At 46.2% G+C, this 14,035-nt stretch overlaps 1 protein-coding gene across 4 annotated transcripts in view; it reads left to right on the forward strand.

Annotated features, from left to right (window-relative positions):
* Positions 1–14,035, forward strand: part of SATB2 (SATB homeobox 2) — a 240,736-nt gene that overhangs the window by 37,173 nt on the left and 189,528 nt on the right. The window contains exon 1 of one of the 4 annotated variants that reach the window (XM_088461115.1): positions 5,299–5,347. The exons of the other annotated variants lie outside the window; for them this stretch is intronic. The gene's annotated coding sequence lies outside the window, so the exon portion shown is untranslated. Of the gene's footprint in view, positions 1–5,298; positions 5,348–14,035 lie in introns of those variants that run through there. 4 annotated transcript variants of the gene reach the window in all.

The following is a 14,035-nucleotide window of genomic DNA, read 5'->3' on the forward strand; positions in this document are numbered from 1 at the left end:
TATGCCGGCCCCGCCCCCCCTGCTAAGCCGACCTGACTGCTCCCTCCCAGAGGGGGCAGCTGGGATGTCGGCAAGTATGAGTTGTGGTATTTCTTTAACAGTGCTCGGATGTCAGTTTTTTCATTGACTACTCGGCTCCTATTTGTCACACATTAATGTTTCATACACCTAAACCTTCCTCCACAAATGCTCTATGGAATAGTGACAACTGCATCAAAATGCGCCAATGGTTCTCGAGATTAGCCCAAACACACAGACAGACGCCTACTTTATTATTATGTATAGATAGATTACATCACGACTATCGACAATGGATTTAGAAAAAATTGAATGAAAGAAACATATTTATAATTAATTTACAAAGCAAAAAATTACTCTAGCGTTATGTAAAAGTCCACCTCCCCCCAACCCCTCCAGCCACACACAATGTCGTGTGACTGCTTTTGTGATTGCTCCTGAATCTACACTGCCATATACGTCTTAGCACGAAACAATGGCCTAGCACAGGGGTGGCCAACCTCGGTCCTCGAGAGCTACTAACAGTTCACGTTTTCCAGACCACCCAGCTGGTGCACAGGTGTATTCATTACTCAGAAACACATTAGAAAAGATCCACAGGTGGAGTTAATTATTACACTTCTGTGAGGAGACCTGGAAAACATGCACTGTTAGTAGCTCTCGAGAACCAGAGTTGGCTACCCCTGGCCTAGCATATACTAAGGCACAAAAAGAGCAATAAATATGGCATTGTAAATTGCATCTATTGAATTGAATCATAGCGCAGATCTAGATTTGCCAGTACTCGGTGCATTGACTGGACTTTATTAACCTTGTATGCTGGCGTCATAGGTAACCAGAGAGGAGCCATGGCACAAAAGTAGGTGCGGGGAGGGGGGATAAACCACAGGTAGCACAGGACTTCTTGGGGGATTGCCGAGGGCTCCTGCTTCAGGTAATTTGTTGTTGAGCTACCAGGGCGGTTAGTGGCAGTGCTTATGGCAGTGGTAGGCTGCGTGGGCCGTGGGGGGGATCAACTTTTGTCCACCTTATGGAGCGTACACACGGTCAGATTTGTCAGACTTGTCAGATTTGTCAGATGAACGATTGAACGATTAAACGATTTGAACGATTTGAACGATTGAACGATTTTTGACTGCATTAAAATGAATGGAATCGTCCAAGTCTGACTGCAAACACATCAGATATCAGAAATCGTTATCTGACCATCGGGAACGCGCATCGTTGATCGTCCATCGTTCAGGCATGTCAGATATGAACGATTTTCCTTCAGATATGAACGACTGAACGATTTTTAAATCGTTATCGTTCATATCTGAAGGAAAAATCTGATCGTGTGTATGCACCATTAGTCTGGATGTGACCGTTTGTCTACCGCCAGGAGTTCCCCGCAGCTGTCTGGTGCTTGTTTGGCACAACTCCAGTTGTCAGTAAGGTGCATACACACGTAACAATTTTGTAACCAACAATTATCTGTCAGATTTTCTGTCAGATTTTCCCTTGAAAAAGTGAACGATTTTTTGAAGTGTAATGAACGATTTTTACGACGATGAACGAAAAATGTTCCTTCCCTTAATGAAAATCGTTATGTTGGACAGTCTGAAATGGACGATGAACTACAAACTACAAATGGGAGCGCGCTTGAACGATTATCGTTCACCGTTATAACTCAGAAACTGAACGATTTTTTGAACGATTGAACGATAACGACTTCGTTAACGACAAATCGTTCAAAAAATCGTTACGTGTATATGCACCTATAGGCTTTGCCCCCCCCCCTACTCTCTTGTTTTATCTGCTACTGGGGTGCTAGCAGATGGTTCGGGGAAGAGTACAGTGGCCACGCAGTGACTACGGTGCTCATTCCAATGCGGGTTGTGGCTGATTTATTCACATTGTGTTATGGTAAATATAATTTCGATTTGCAGATCAAAATAAGCTAAAGACTAGAACAATGCGATTTTGGGGGAGATGTATCAAACTTTGGAGAGAGATAAAGTGGAGAGAAAGTACCAACCAATCAGCTCCTAACTGTCACTTATGACAGGAGCTGATTGGTTGGTACTTTAATCTCTCTCCACTTTATCTCTCTCCAAGCTTTGATAAATCTCCCCCTATGGCTGAAAAGGCTTATTTGAAAACATAAAGGGGCCAATTAATGAAAACTTTTAAAGCCCAATCTGCATTGGAAAAAACGGTTGTGGTTCCCTGGCCGCTGACCTCCGATCACTGTCACCATGTAGTATGGCGACTTTAATACAGCATCTTTTCCTTAGATAAATATATAAAAATAATTACCAGGTTTTTATTTTTATTTATTTATATGGAGTCTCAGGACCTTATTCAGAGTCGGTTGCGACCGCTGAGCACTCACAACCGGCTCGATGTTGGTCCACAGGGCATGCGCACGACGGAGACGGCTCCGTCGTGCGCATGCGCGAGCCCCCGCTAACGACGGATCACCCGTCATTAGCGGGCTCGAAGCAGACGGAGCGAGCTGACGATGTTGATTGACAGCTCGCTCCGTTTGCTGGGCGAGCAGGGGGCGCTTGCCGTTTTGTGGGCGTCCCCACTGACATCATCAGTGATGTCAGTGAGGAGCTTCCTGCTCAAACAGAGCGGAAGCTCCCTGGGGCTTAAGGTTGATGAGACCCTACCCTAGGGTCTTGTCGTAAGCCCCGATGGTCGCAATGGTCTTGACCATCGCGACCATCTCCCTTGGCGGTCGTTAGAGCTGTGGGTGTTAACCCATAGCCTAACAACCGACATGGAGGCTGCCGTTCAGGATGCAAGCGGCCGCCCTGTTTCTGAGCGACCGCTTGCATCCTACGACCGCCTCTGAATGAGGCCCTCAGTATGGTTTTGCAGCTTGCATGTGTGAATAAGCGAAAGCCAGCTAACACATGCGCAGAGGGGACCAGGACTGCCAACAAAGAGGTCAATGTCGTCATACCCTTGTCTGCCATTTTTAAAAAAAATAGGCCCCAAAATTCACACCCAAATTATGAACCTTACATACAATGCTTCCACACAGTCATGTACAGTATATCAATGACCAAACGTGTATGGGCGGGACATATCAAGCATCGCATTATGCGATACATCCCTCCACTGACCGCGTGCATAACTGCGTTAATAGCGCCCCGAAAACAGCTGTCCTTTGCGATGGTAGGACTTTTGGGTTTATGACCAGGGAGTCCTTCTGCCCGTACACCAACGGCAACAGCAGTTTTCAGAGTTTTAGACCCATATTCTCTTACACTTAGTACATCCCGCTCTATGGGGCCTATTCATCACCACTTAATTTTTACAAAAGCAGGCGAAAAAGTCCATTTTCACATGTAATTACAAAAATGAAGTTATCGGGCCATTCATCACGAAGGTAAAGCAGGAGATATCACAGATATACACCCCACACACTAGTATCACAGATATTATTATTATTATTATCCTTTATTTATATGGCGCCACAAGGGTTCTGCAGCGCCTTACACAGTACATAAACTAAGAAGCACACAAGAAAACAGATATTAACAGTACAACAATGCAGGACAGATACATGATTTATACATTGCTGCATAACACTTATACCCCTTTTACACCGGAGCTAAAATCCGGGTTATTGCAGGGTTAACCCGGGCAGCTCCCTGGTGTAAAAGGGGTGAGGGTTGGATCGCCGGGCCGAGTGACCCAGCAGTCCAACCCAGGTAACTAGCAGGGTATAACACGGGCGTAGCCCATGAAACCCTGCTGCGTGTACAGCGCACTCCGGGTCTTGATGACCTGCAGTGCGCCGCAAGCCGTCCGATTGGTCCGGCTTCAGTGGCGCTTGGAGATGATATCATCTCCAAGCGTCCACTTTCATGCCGGAAAAGCCTGGTCTATGCAGACCCGACTCCGGTTTGAGCGGCGCCGACTTGGGAATATCCCGAGTCGGCGCCGGGTAAATTCCGGGTCTGATCCGGATAGGAACCCTGTTCCAACTCTTGGTCACACCTGGAATTTTGGTGGAAAAGGGGTATTAGATAAGCAGCATGGTGTCTGTAACCAAGGGTTGGGTGCTGTTATAAATTAGAGTATAATTAAGTGAAGGAGAAGCACATGAGGGAAGAGGGCCCTGCTCGTGAGAGCTTACATTCTAAAGGGGAGGGGGCAGACAAACATGGGTGACACCGATGGGCTGGATATCTCCTGTTTACCTTCCTCTGGAGGAATGGCCCGCTGTCCCCATACACTAATATGGGGACAAAATTCATCAAGCTCAGAAAATATTATTTTTTCGGAGCTTGATTGCGGTAGCATTCGCCATCTTCTCCTATGGGAAGGAGTCCCGGGTCGCGAAGAGGGAACCTTTCGGATCCCTCCGCCCCTGTCCGGCTCCTTCCGCTGGTCGTCGGGGCTCTTGTTGCGCATGCGCACCGCTCTCGCTAGTAGTGAAAAGATTCACTGCTCCGAAAGGAGCAGTGAAGCCGCTCGCTGGGCCGGCTGATTTTTCGGATGAGCCGTCTCAGAGCTGGAGCAATGATGAATTGCTCCGGCGTCCGTGGCGAGTCAGTGTGTTAATTATCGGGCTCGATAATTAACATAGTGAATAGGCCCCTTGATATGCTAATGTCTAACCTAATGATAGCCACACTCATTGCAATCTGGTTGTTCAATCCTATCAATTAACTGTTAATTCACGGCATTCTTGGGTGTGTGTGTGGGCGGGTGTCTGAGAGGGTGCGGGGGGTAGGCGCCGGTCGGGAGACTTGCCTGCTTTTCCTGGCGGCTGGGAGCGTCATTACATTTTCGGTAGCCTCCCGGCGGTTCCAGGAGAATAGGCAATTAAGATTCAGGGTACAGTCTGATCTTCCCAGATCTGAGCAAGGCTCCTGTGTATTGCAGTATTCCACAAGCTGGGGCGCTGGGCAGAATATCTGGATCCTAATAAAGATTTATCAGCAAATACTTCCTAATGCTTGCTGGCCAGTGATGGCTGTCTGTGCCGCAATTGTTTTTATAGCCAGACGGAGGATCAGTGCCCGGGATGCCCTTCATGATTGGATGAAACTGACTTTCTGTTTGTTTTCAGTGAGGTAGATTTTAACTGTGAGCTGAAACAGGTTAACTCATCTCCTCTGCCTGACACCTGGCCCTTGCTTCACACCTTTGATCTGTTCCTATTTCCATGTGGAACCAAGCTGGCGACCATATAATTTTTGTTGAGGTTTTACAGCTGCAGTGAGAGATTCATTATAAACAGCGCTCCAGGTGAGAAAGGGATTGTCGTACATAGATATCCAGTTTTACAACAGCAGTGGAAACATTCCCTGAGGGGTTCAGCAAGGTGAGAATGAATGATCGTGTAACGTAAACGTGCTGTAAATCGTGGCTGATGTTATAGGAACATCGGAATATGTCATTATCAGAGGCGAATAATATGTGCAGCAGGGCTGTAATACCAGTCACATCTCCAGCTAAGGTGGAGATTGAGGGGTCTATGTACTAAGAGATAAAGTGGACGGATATAAAGCACCAACTAATACATTTTTCAAACTCAGCCTGTAAAATGACAGTCAGGAGCTGATTGGTTGGTACTTTATCCCCGTCTACTTTCTCTCCATGGCTTAGTACATAGACCCCTGAGTGTTACACTCTGGACATGGAGAGGTTGGCTGGCCTAGATCTGTAGCGTGAGTTTCCTCCGTAGATGTTAGCGCGTGACAGCAAGCTGCTACCTCTTCCCAATAATAGCAGTACCACTAATTCATACATGGAAGGGAGGTTTTGTGGGTTACATGTCCCCTTCCTGCTCTCTAATATTCAGCCAGTAGTCACTTTTGCAACTGTGAATTGATTGTTCACCCATCACCGTTAATCTGTTATATGTTACCTCTTTATCAGGACAATTTATTTATTACTTAATTATGGGCAGTTATTTATGTAGCGGAACAAAGCCGTAATAAATCGAGACTGGGTAATAAAGGACAGACAGAGAATTGAGGAATGAGGGTCCTGCTCGCAAACTTACAATCAACAGATAATGGGGGTCATTCAGACCCACTCGCGAGCAGCAGTACGCTCGCAAGTGGGTCGATGTTCCCCACTGCGCATGCGCACGACGGAGGGGGCTCCGTCGTGCGCATGTGCGAGACCCGGCGAGCGAAGGACTTTCCTTCACTCGGAGTGTCTCATCAAAGGGGGCGTGCTGTCGATGGTGACTGACAGCACGCCCCCTTTGGTGGGCGTGCCGGGGGCGTGCCTGCCAGACGGAGGCGTTCCCAAGGGAACGCCTACCGTCTGAAGCCAGCCCCACTGACATCACTAGTGATGTCAGTGGGAGTGATTTTGGCTCTGATAGAGCCAAAATCACTCCTGGCCTTGCGGTTGGGAAACCCAACCGCAGGCTTTCACTCGCAGTTCCGATGGTCGCGATGGTCAAGACCATCGCGACCATCTTTTTGCACGCTCATATATGCTGTGGGTGGTGACCCACAGCTATACGAGCGTCCAAGAGGACGCTCCATTTTAATGGAGGTGGGCCCTGATTCAGAGCGAGCGCTCTGGTCAGAGCGTCCGGCTCTGAATCAGGGCCAATGTTCAATAATACAGCCTTGGGCTATATTGGGTATCGATGACATACGTTAATTGGAATGCAGTTGAAATACAGACAACTGCGATGCTGGCGCCCAGAATGCAGGCGCCGAAATCCTGACACCTGCCAGAATCCTGGCACCGGCATCTTGACCGCCAGAATTCCGAAGGAAAGTAGTGGGGTTAGGGGTTAGAGTTAGGTAGTAGGGGGAGGGATAGGGTTAGGCACTAGGGGAGGAGGGTTAGGTTTAGGCACTGGGGGAGGTTAGGTTTAGGGTGCTGGGAGGTAGGGGGAGGGTTAGGATACTTACCCGACAGGTGTCGATATCCTAACCCTGTCGGGATGTCGGTGTCGGGATTCTGATCGCTGGGATTCCCGAGCATCGGCATCCCCAATCTAGTTCAGTCTGCCCATGATAAACACATGTAAGTCTAGGAGCATTGTAGCTGATGACATTGGCAGAGCCTGGGAAGCGAGATCTAAGTGCCCCCTCGCCTACCGGTGATACCAGTATTTTTTTTGCGTCTATCTGTATCGATCTACAGTGAAATGTGTATACGTAAAAGTGGTAACTATCTATGCCGTTATATACTTCGTTTTGGTTCTTGACGCAAGTTACCATCCGTAAATTTACAGTTAGTACCATACAATGGGAACACGAGCAGGCGTAAAAGTAACGTCCTAGTACCGGCAAAAGTTCATAAAATTTAAAAGTGGAGTTGTGAGATGTGTTTTCACTCATGTCATAGAGATGACTCTGTAATTTTAAATGTTTTTAAATGCAGCAAATACGTATATATGGAAATTAAATTAGTAGCGTTCCCCCCAAAAAAGCTATAAAACACCGGTAAAGACGAGGATTGCGTGGACTCACTTGGAACAATAATGTTTTGTGCTACATGTGTTGCATATGCTTCCTAAATGCATGTGAAAGGCACTATTCAGACACCAGCGGTTATGTACCGTGTATGCAATGCAGCCAAGCAACTGGACATCGAATATCGATTTTTTATTTATTATTATTTATTAATTATTTTGAAAGATGGATCCTCATGTTCGATACATTACGGGGTCTCTCCCGATACCGGGACATGTTATATTGATAGGATCAATCCAGATATCACGATTGTGGCGGTGATGTTCTTACCTTCCTCTCCGGTGACCCCATTGTAACTGCGCATTGACGACATCTGTCTGTGCATGCATGGAAATATTATTTGACCCAAAATTGGTGCTATTATCACGTAGTGTTAGGGACCACCAAAGCAGAGAAGCCTTGATGTGGCCTAGTGATTTAAACATTTCTTTGCAAATATATGCGAACTGAGGGCCTGATTCAGATCCAATGCGCTCGCAAGCGAGTCGATGGAGGCCCAGTGCGCATGCGCACGACGGAGCCGGCTCCGTCGTGTGCATGCGCGAGACCCGGATAGCGACGAGCAATCCGTTGCTCCGGGTCTCGTACCAAAGTGGGCGAGCTGTCGATGTTGAGTGACAGCACGCCCCTTTGGTGGGCGGGCCGGGGGAGTGGCTGGCCAAATGGAGGCGTTCCCATGTGAATGCCTCCGTTTGGGGCCGGTCCCACTGACATCACAATTGATGTCAGTGGGAGTGCTTTCGGCTCTGTTAGAGACGAAAGCACTCTGGGGCTTGCGGCAACGAGACCCTACCACAAGGGTCTCGTCGCAAGCCCGATAGTCGCGATGGTCAAGACCATCTTTTTGGCCGCTCGCTATAGCTGTGGGTGGTTACCCACAGCTATGCGAGCAGCCAGGAGGCCGCTCTGAAAAACAAGAAGGACGGCCCTGATTCAGAGCGAGCGCTCTGTCAGAGCGTCCGGCTCTGAATCAGGCCCTGAGATCTCCGTATTTCTATTATCACTTGGGGCCGTTTTCATATCAGCCGATTTCGCATGCGCGCTCCCGTTTTTCAGTAAAAAACAGGCAAAAATGGGTAGGTGCAATAATTTATCCTCCGAGAACAAGTGAAAATGTCAGGACATTCTGGAAAATGAGTCTGTACTCCAAAAAATGCCTAACGTACATAGGGAAGTAATTTAGAAGTGTATTACTGGCCGTAATAAAAGTATTTAGGGTACTAAAATTGCGTCGGTTGGCTGTAATTTGCGTATATGAAAAAATTTTGGAAAATAACAGAAAGCGATGTTTTTTTTCCAGGAAATTACTGCTGCACTTAAATTGGGGGTACGTTAAAATGGGTGCAAGTATATTTTGGTGTTGTAAATGCGCACTTTTAAAAAAAAGTTAAAAAACCCGACCTGTCGCATCCATACAGCCCACCGAAATACCAGACCCAAAACTTTAACCCATTTTGCAGTGATTTTTTTTTTTCACATAAAAACTTGACAGGATATTTTGGGCCAAATTTCGCAAGTTACAAACAATTTTTGGGGTAATTTATAATTGGGGGGGGGGGGGAGGAGTGTCCAAAGGGTTCTGAAAGAAATCCCCACATTTTTAGCCAAAAATAGGGATTTTGCATTTTTTTTTTCACCTACTCTGAGATTGTGAAAACTTATCACCTGTTCAGTCTGTCCGATTATCACTGGTGTGATAATATCACACAAAAATTGGATGTTTTTATCGCCGGCGATATTATCGCCGCTAATTGAGTACAGTCCCTAGTATTCAAGTCTCATTGCTGGTCCTTTGCAGAGCGCTGAGGGAACATATTTCCTTTTTCTTGTCTGGTAATATTATTTCCAAGGTTTTTAAGTGCATTTAATATAAAAGATGGCGATCCTGAATCAATCCCAAAAAATTGATTTGAGACCTCCAATTGGCCATCCACAGACAGGGTGTTCCTTTATTTTCTGCATGCTGAGAGATTACTGACTACTTTTGCATGAAGCACACAAATACAGAGTCGCTTTATTTAACACTGTGATTATAGTTGAGCTAGTATTCGCTCCAGTCCCAACTACACTCCGGTCAGTGGGGGTCATTCAGACCCGCTCGCGAGCAAAGTTCGCTCGCTAGCGGGTCGATGTTGTGAGACTGCGCATGTGCACGAAGGAGGGAGCTCCGTCGTGCGGATGCGCGAGACTCGGCGAGCGACGAGAAATACGTCGCTCTGGGTCTCGGCCCAAAGGGGGCGAGCTGTCGATGGTGACTGACAGCGCGCCCCATTTGGTGGGCGTGCCGGGGGCGTGGCGGCCAGACGGAGGCGTTCCCATGGGAACGCCTACCGTCTGAGTCCGGCCCCACTGACATCAGTAATGATGTCAGTGTGAGTGACTTTGGCTCTGATAGAGCCAAAATCACTCCTGGGCTTGCGGCAGCGAGACCCTACCGCAGGGTCTCGTCTTTGACCATCGCGACCATCATCATGGACGCTCGCTATAGCTGTGGGTGGTCACCCACAGCTATACGAGCGTCCAAGAGGACGCTCCATTTTCATGGAGGAGGGCCCTGATTCAGAGCGAGCGCTCTGGTCAGAGCGTCCGGCTCTGAATCAGGCCCAGTGATCCGGGCCCCTGCCAGGGTAAAAAGTACTTGCTCGCTCCCGCCCCTTCTCGGGACCCCTGCCTGTTGCACAATTACTCATAATGCACACAGAGGTTTCCTACAGTATTTATGTACATGTCATACTGTAGGTTTGAAAACAAACAAGCACTCTGATGTGACAAACACCTAAAAGCAGGAATCGCCAACTGCAGTCTTCAAGTATTCCCAACATGTCATGTTCTCAGGATAACTCTCTCTCTCTTGCTATTTATAGATAGATAGATAGATAGATAGATAGATAGATACAGTAGATAGATAGATACTAGATAGATAGATAGATAGATAGATAGATAATTTCACATGTAATTTGGAATGAAAAATGTAGAATTTCCAATGAGACTTCCCCTTCCATGCACGTCTAACACAGACTAAGGACAGAGGGCACTTCCATAAAGCGGAACTTTCAACTTTTTATTAGATTGAAAACATTATGAAAGACAAACATGTTTTGTCATAGGACATCGTCAGGAGAGTCACCTCCTGGCAAAGTCCTATGGTGAAACCCGTTGGTGGTGTAGCCTTGAGTAAACTGCCTGCGTATAGAAGCCTATCGTTTCTGACTGAGCTGTGTCTACTACGGGGAGGCGCCCATATTGTAAAGTGGGAATGGAAATATGGGTGGCATCAAAGGGTACCTTGCGCCTGCAGCCTAAGCAGAGAGTAAAGCCTTATTGCTGTGGTATACACGTTGTAGTTGTTGTTATTTTTTTGTTGGAGGTCTGGTATGTTTGCATTTTAAAATATTCTTAAATTGATTCTATTAAGTTGAAAATCCCGCTCCATAGAAGCATCTGTGTCTCTGTTCTACACTGAATTCTACTAAATTGAGAGATTGAATTCTCAGGGTGTTGTTTCAGCGGGGCGATGCGAGGAGGAAGGGGGTTGGGTGCCTGTTCACGTTATCAGGACCCTGTCCCCTGCTATATCACACTAAGGGGTCTATTTACTAAGCAGTGTTAGGAGACAGAGTGAAATGTGATAAGAAAGTGATAAGGTGCCAGCCAATCAGCTCCCAACTGTGATTTTTCAAACACAGCCTGTGAGATGACAGTTGGGAGCTGATTGGCTGGCACCTTATCACTTTCTTATCACTTTTCACTCTGTCTCCTAACCCTGCTTAGTAAATAGACCCCTGAGGTTCTCAGAATTATACAGTAGCAGCGAAGCCTCGATGTCGCATGTCAGTGTAAATTACGCCAACAAATCCCCGATCAATGAAGTGGGCGGGATCCGGGAGGCTGCTTCTACCCTTCCGGGACGTGGGAGATCTCTCCGAATTTAGTGAGTCTCCCGTACATTGTGGGAGAGTAGAAAAGGTGGCGATCTAAACTCTTATACAGGTCATAGGCTAATTATGAGGGGCTTGGGTGCGCACTGTCGGGACTCCAGCGCCGAGATTCTGACCACTGGCGTGCGCCAGGGCGCCGACTACATCCCTTGATTTTCTGAAGTTCCCCGCTAGATTTCAGTAGTTTGCATAATGAATATAGCATTAAAGGAAGTCCCCATATGGTTAGTAAATATGGCCACCATGAAACAACATTAAACTCAAGTATATATATATATAAAAAAAAAAGAAGTAACAATGACGCTTTCATTCTTAGGGACAAGGCAGCAATTTAAAGACCAAACCAGCTCTAAATCCATATTAAATATGATAACTATCTTAACTCCTTTGCTGACAAAGGGGTCGTCGGCGCTTTGGAAGCCTCGCTGGCAGCCAAGCGGTTGTAACATCTATTTTTCAGCTAATGACTTTCCTGCAGATGAAAATAAAATGTCCACATAAAAAGATGATTTATTAGCAAAAGGCTGAGACACAGAGGAGACGCATTAATAAGATCCAGACACGGCCATGCCAAATCTTCCTATTTTTTCCTATGCTATGTATGAGAAATAAAGCGGGCATAGCTTGCGTATAAAAAAAATAAACAGCCGTGACACGCACAGTCTGTGAGAACGGGGCGAGGAGAAGAGGGACGAGGAGGTGTAACGGTGGCTGGTAAATCCTGGAAAGTTTTATACAGTTTTTATTTGGTCCCATGTGACTTGCGTTGTCTCTCTTTAGTTACCTCTATGAAGTAAGAAGCAACTTATCTGGGGGCTCTCAGTTATCCAGTTTCTCTGCACAGGCAACTTTTTCTTCCACCCAGAAACTTTTACTCATAATGCTTTTTTTTATCTTCTTTCTATTTAACATTCACGATGAACCCAAATAGCAACTGGAAAAATGATTAAGGGCCTAATTCTGAATTCTACTGTATTCTGATGTTTACGGAGTTGAGCGATTTTCAGTAAACCGCGCAGGCGTCTAAGTCGCAATTAGCATGTGTCAAGGATCATTACCGTAGTCTCTCGCAGCGACCATTTATTCGCTGTCTGATTGAAGGTCAGGGAGCGTTTTGGGGAGGTAACGGGGAGTGGATTAGGCCCTAGGTCCCTAGAACTGTTTTAGTAAATTGGGATCCAAAAGGGGGTGGCAGCTAGCGCTGAACTGAATCTACTCCTTGGTGCTTACTGGCGTGAGTGGGGCATTATGGTGCAATTGTCCACACACCCCTTACAGCAGGTAAACACTCGCCGAAGAGATTTTCCTGCTCTCTCGATAGCCTGGGAAGTCTCTTCCTAACTCAGGAGTCTCCCGAACATTCCAGGAGTGTACTGCCATGGCGAAAAGTTTTGAGAATGACACAAGTAATGGTTTTTACAAAGTTTGCTGCTTCAGTGTTTTTAGACCTTTTTGTAAGAAGTTACTATGGTATACTGAAGTAACATTACAAGCATTTCATAAGTGTCAAAGGCTTTTGACACTCACAATTTTGCCTAAGAACACAGCCATGAATAAAGAGTGGTACCAAAACATCCTCCAAGAGCAACTTCTCCCAACCATCCAAGAACAGTTTGGTGAGGAACAATGCCTTTTCCAGCATGATGGAGCACCTTGCCATAAGGCAAAAGTGATCACTAAGTGGCTCGGGGAACAAAACATAGAAATTTTAGGTCCATGGCCAGGAAACTCCCCAGACCTTAATCCTATTGAGAACTTGTGGTCAATCCTCAAGAGGTGGGTGTCAAACAAAAACCAACAAATTCTGACAAACTCCAAGCATTGATTAGGCAAGAATGGGCGGCCATCAGTCAGTATGTGGCCCAGAAGTTGAGTGACAGCATGCCAGGGCGAATTGTAGCGGTCTTGAAAAAGAAGGGTCAACACTGCAAATATGGACTCTTTGCATAAACTTAAAGTAATGGTCAATAAAAGCCTTGGACACTTATGAAATGCTGTAATGTTACTTCAGTATACCATAGTAACATCTGACAAAAAGGTCTAAAAACACTGAAGCAGCAAACTTTGTGAAAACCAATACATGTGTCATTCTCATAACTTTTGGCCATGGCTGTAGGTGACTGCGATTTACTGTCATACAATTTACATTGCCCCAAATGATGTCCGCTATGACCATTTCTTTCCCGCAGCTGTTACTGTAACTCAAACTACCAGCAATAGATAGTGTATTTGTCTCCGGTTCTTGTCATTTGGTGTGAATGCAGTAACACTGAGAGAGGGCACCAATCAAATTCTTTTTGACATTTCTCCAGTACAATTCAGGAAATGAAAGCAAACATTTAATTGGTTGCTATAGCTAAAATCACATAATACACCATGTTGCGCAAATAGGACTGAAAGATGGCGGAGAGGAGAGTGCCGCGTCCTTATACGGCAGGCTTGGTGTCAACATTTGTTTGGAGAAAATACAAATGTCCAAGCTCCAAAGCAATTAAAAAGTACTGATCAGGTGGAGCTGATCTTCATTTATTTTCTCTTGCCTCCTGCTAGATACATTAATGTTAATTACGGTGTATCGCATTCTATGCAACTATCTTACACTTGTTCTCCACTTTTCTTCTGCAC

The sequence above is a fragment of the Taudactylus pleione genome, unplaced genomic scaffold (assembly GCF_031769625.1).
Source record: "Taudactylus pleione unplaced genomic scaffold, aTauple2 ptg001017l, whole genome shotgun sequence".
Lineage (NCBI taxonomy): Eukaryota > Metazoa > Chordata > Amphibia > Anura > Myobatrachidae > Taudactylus > Taudactylus pleione.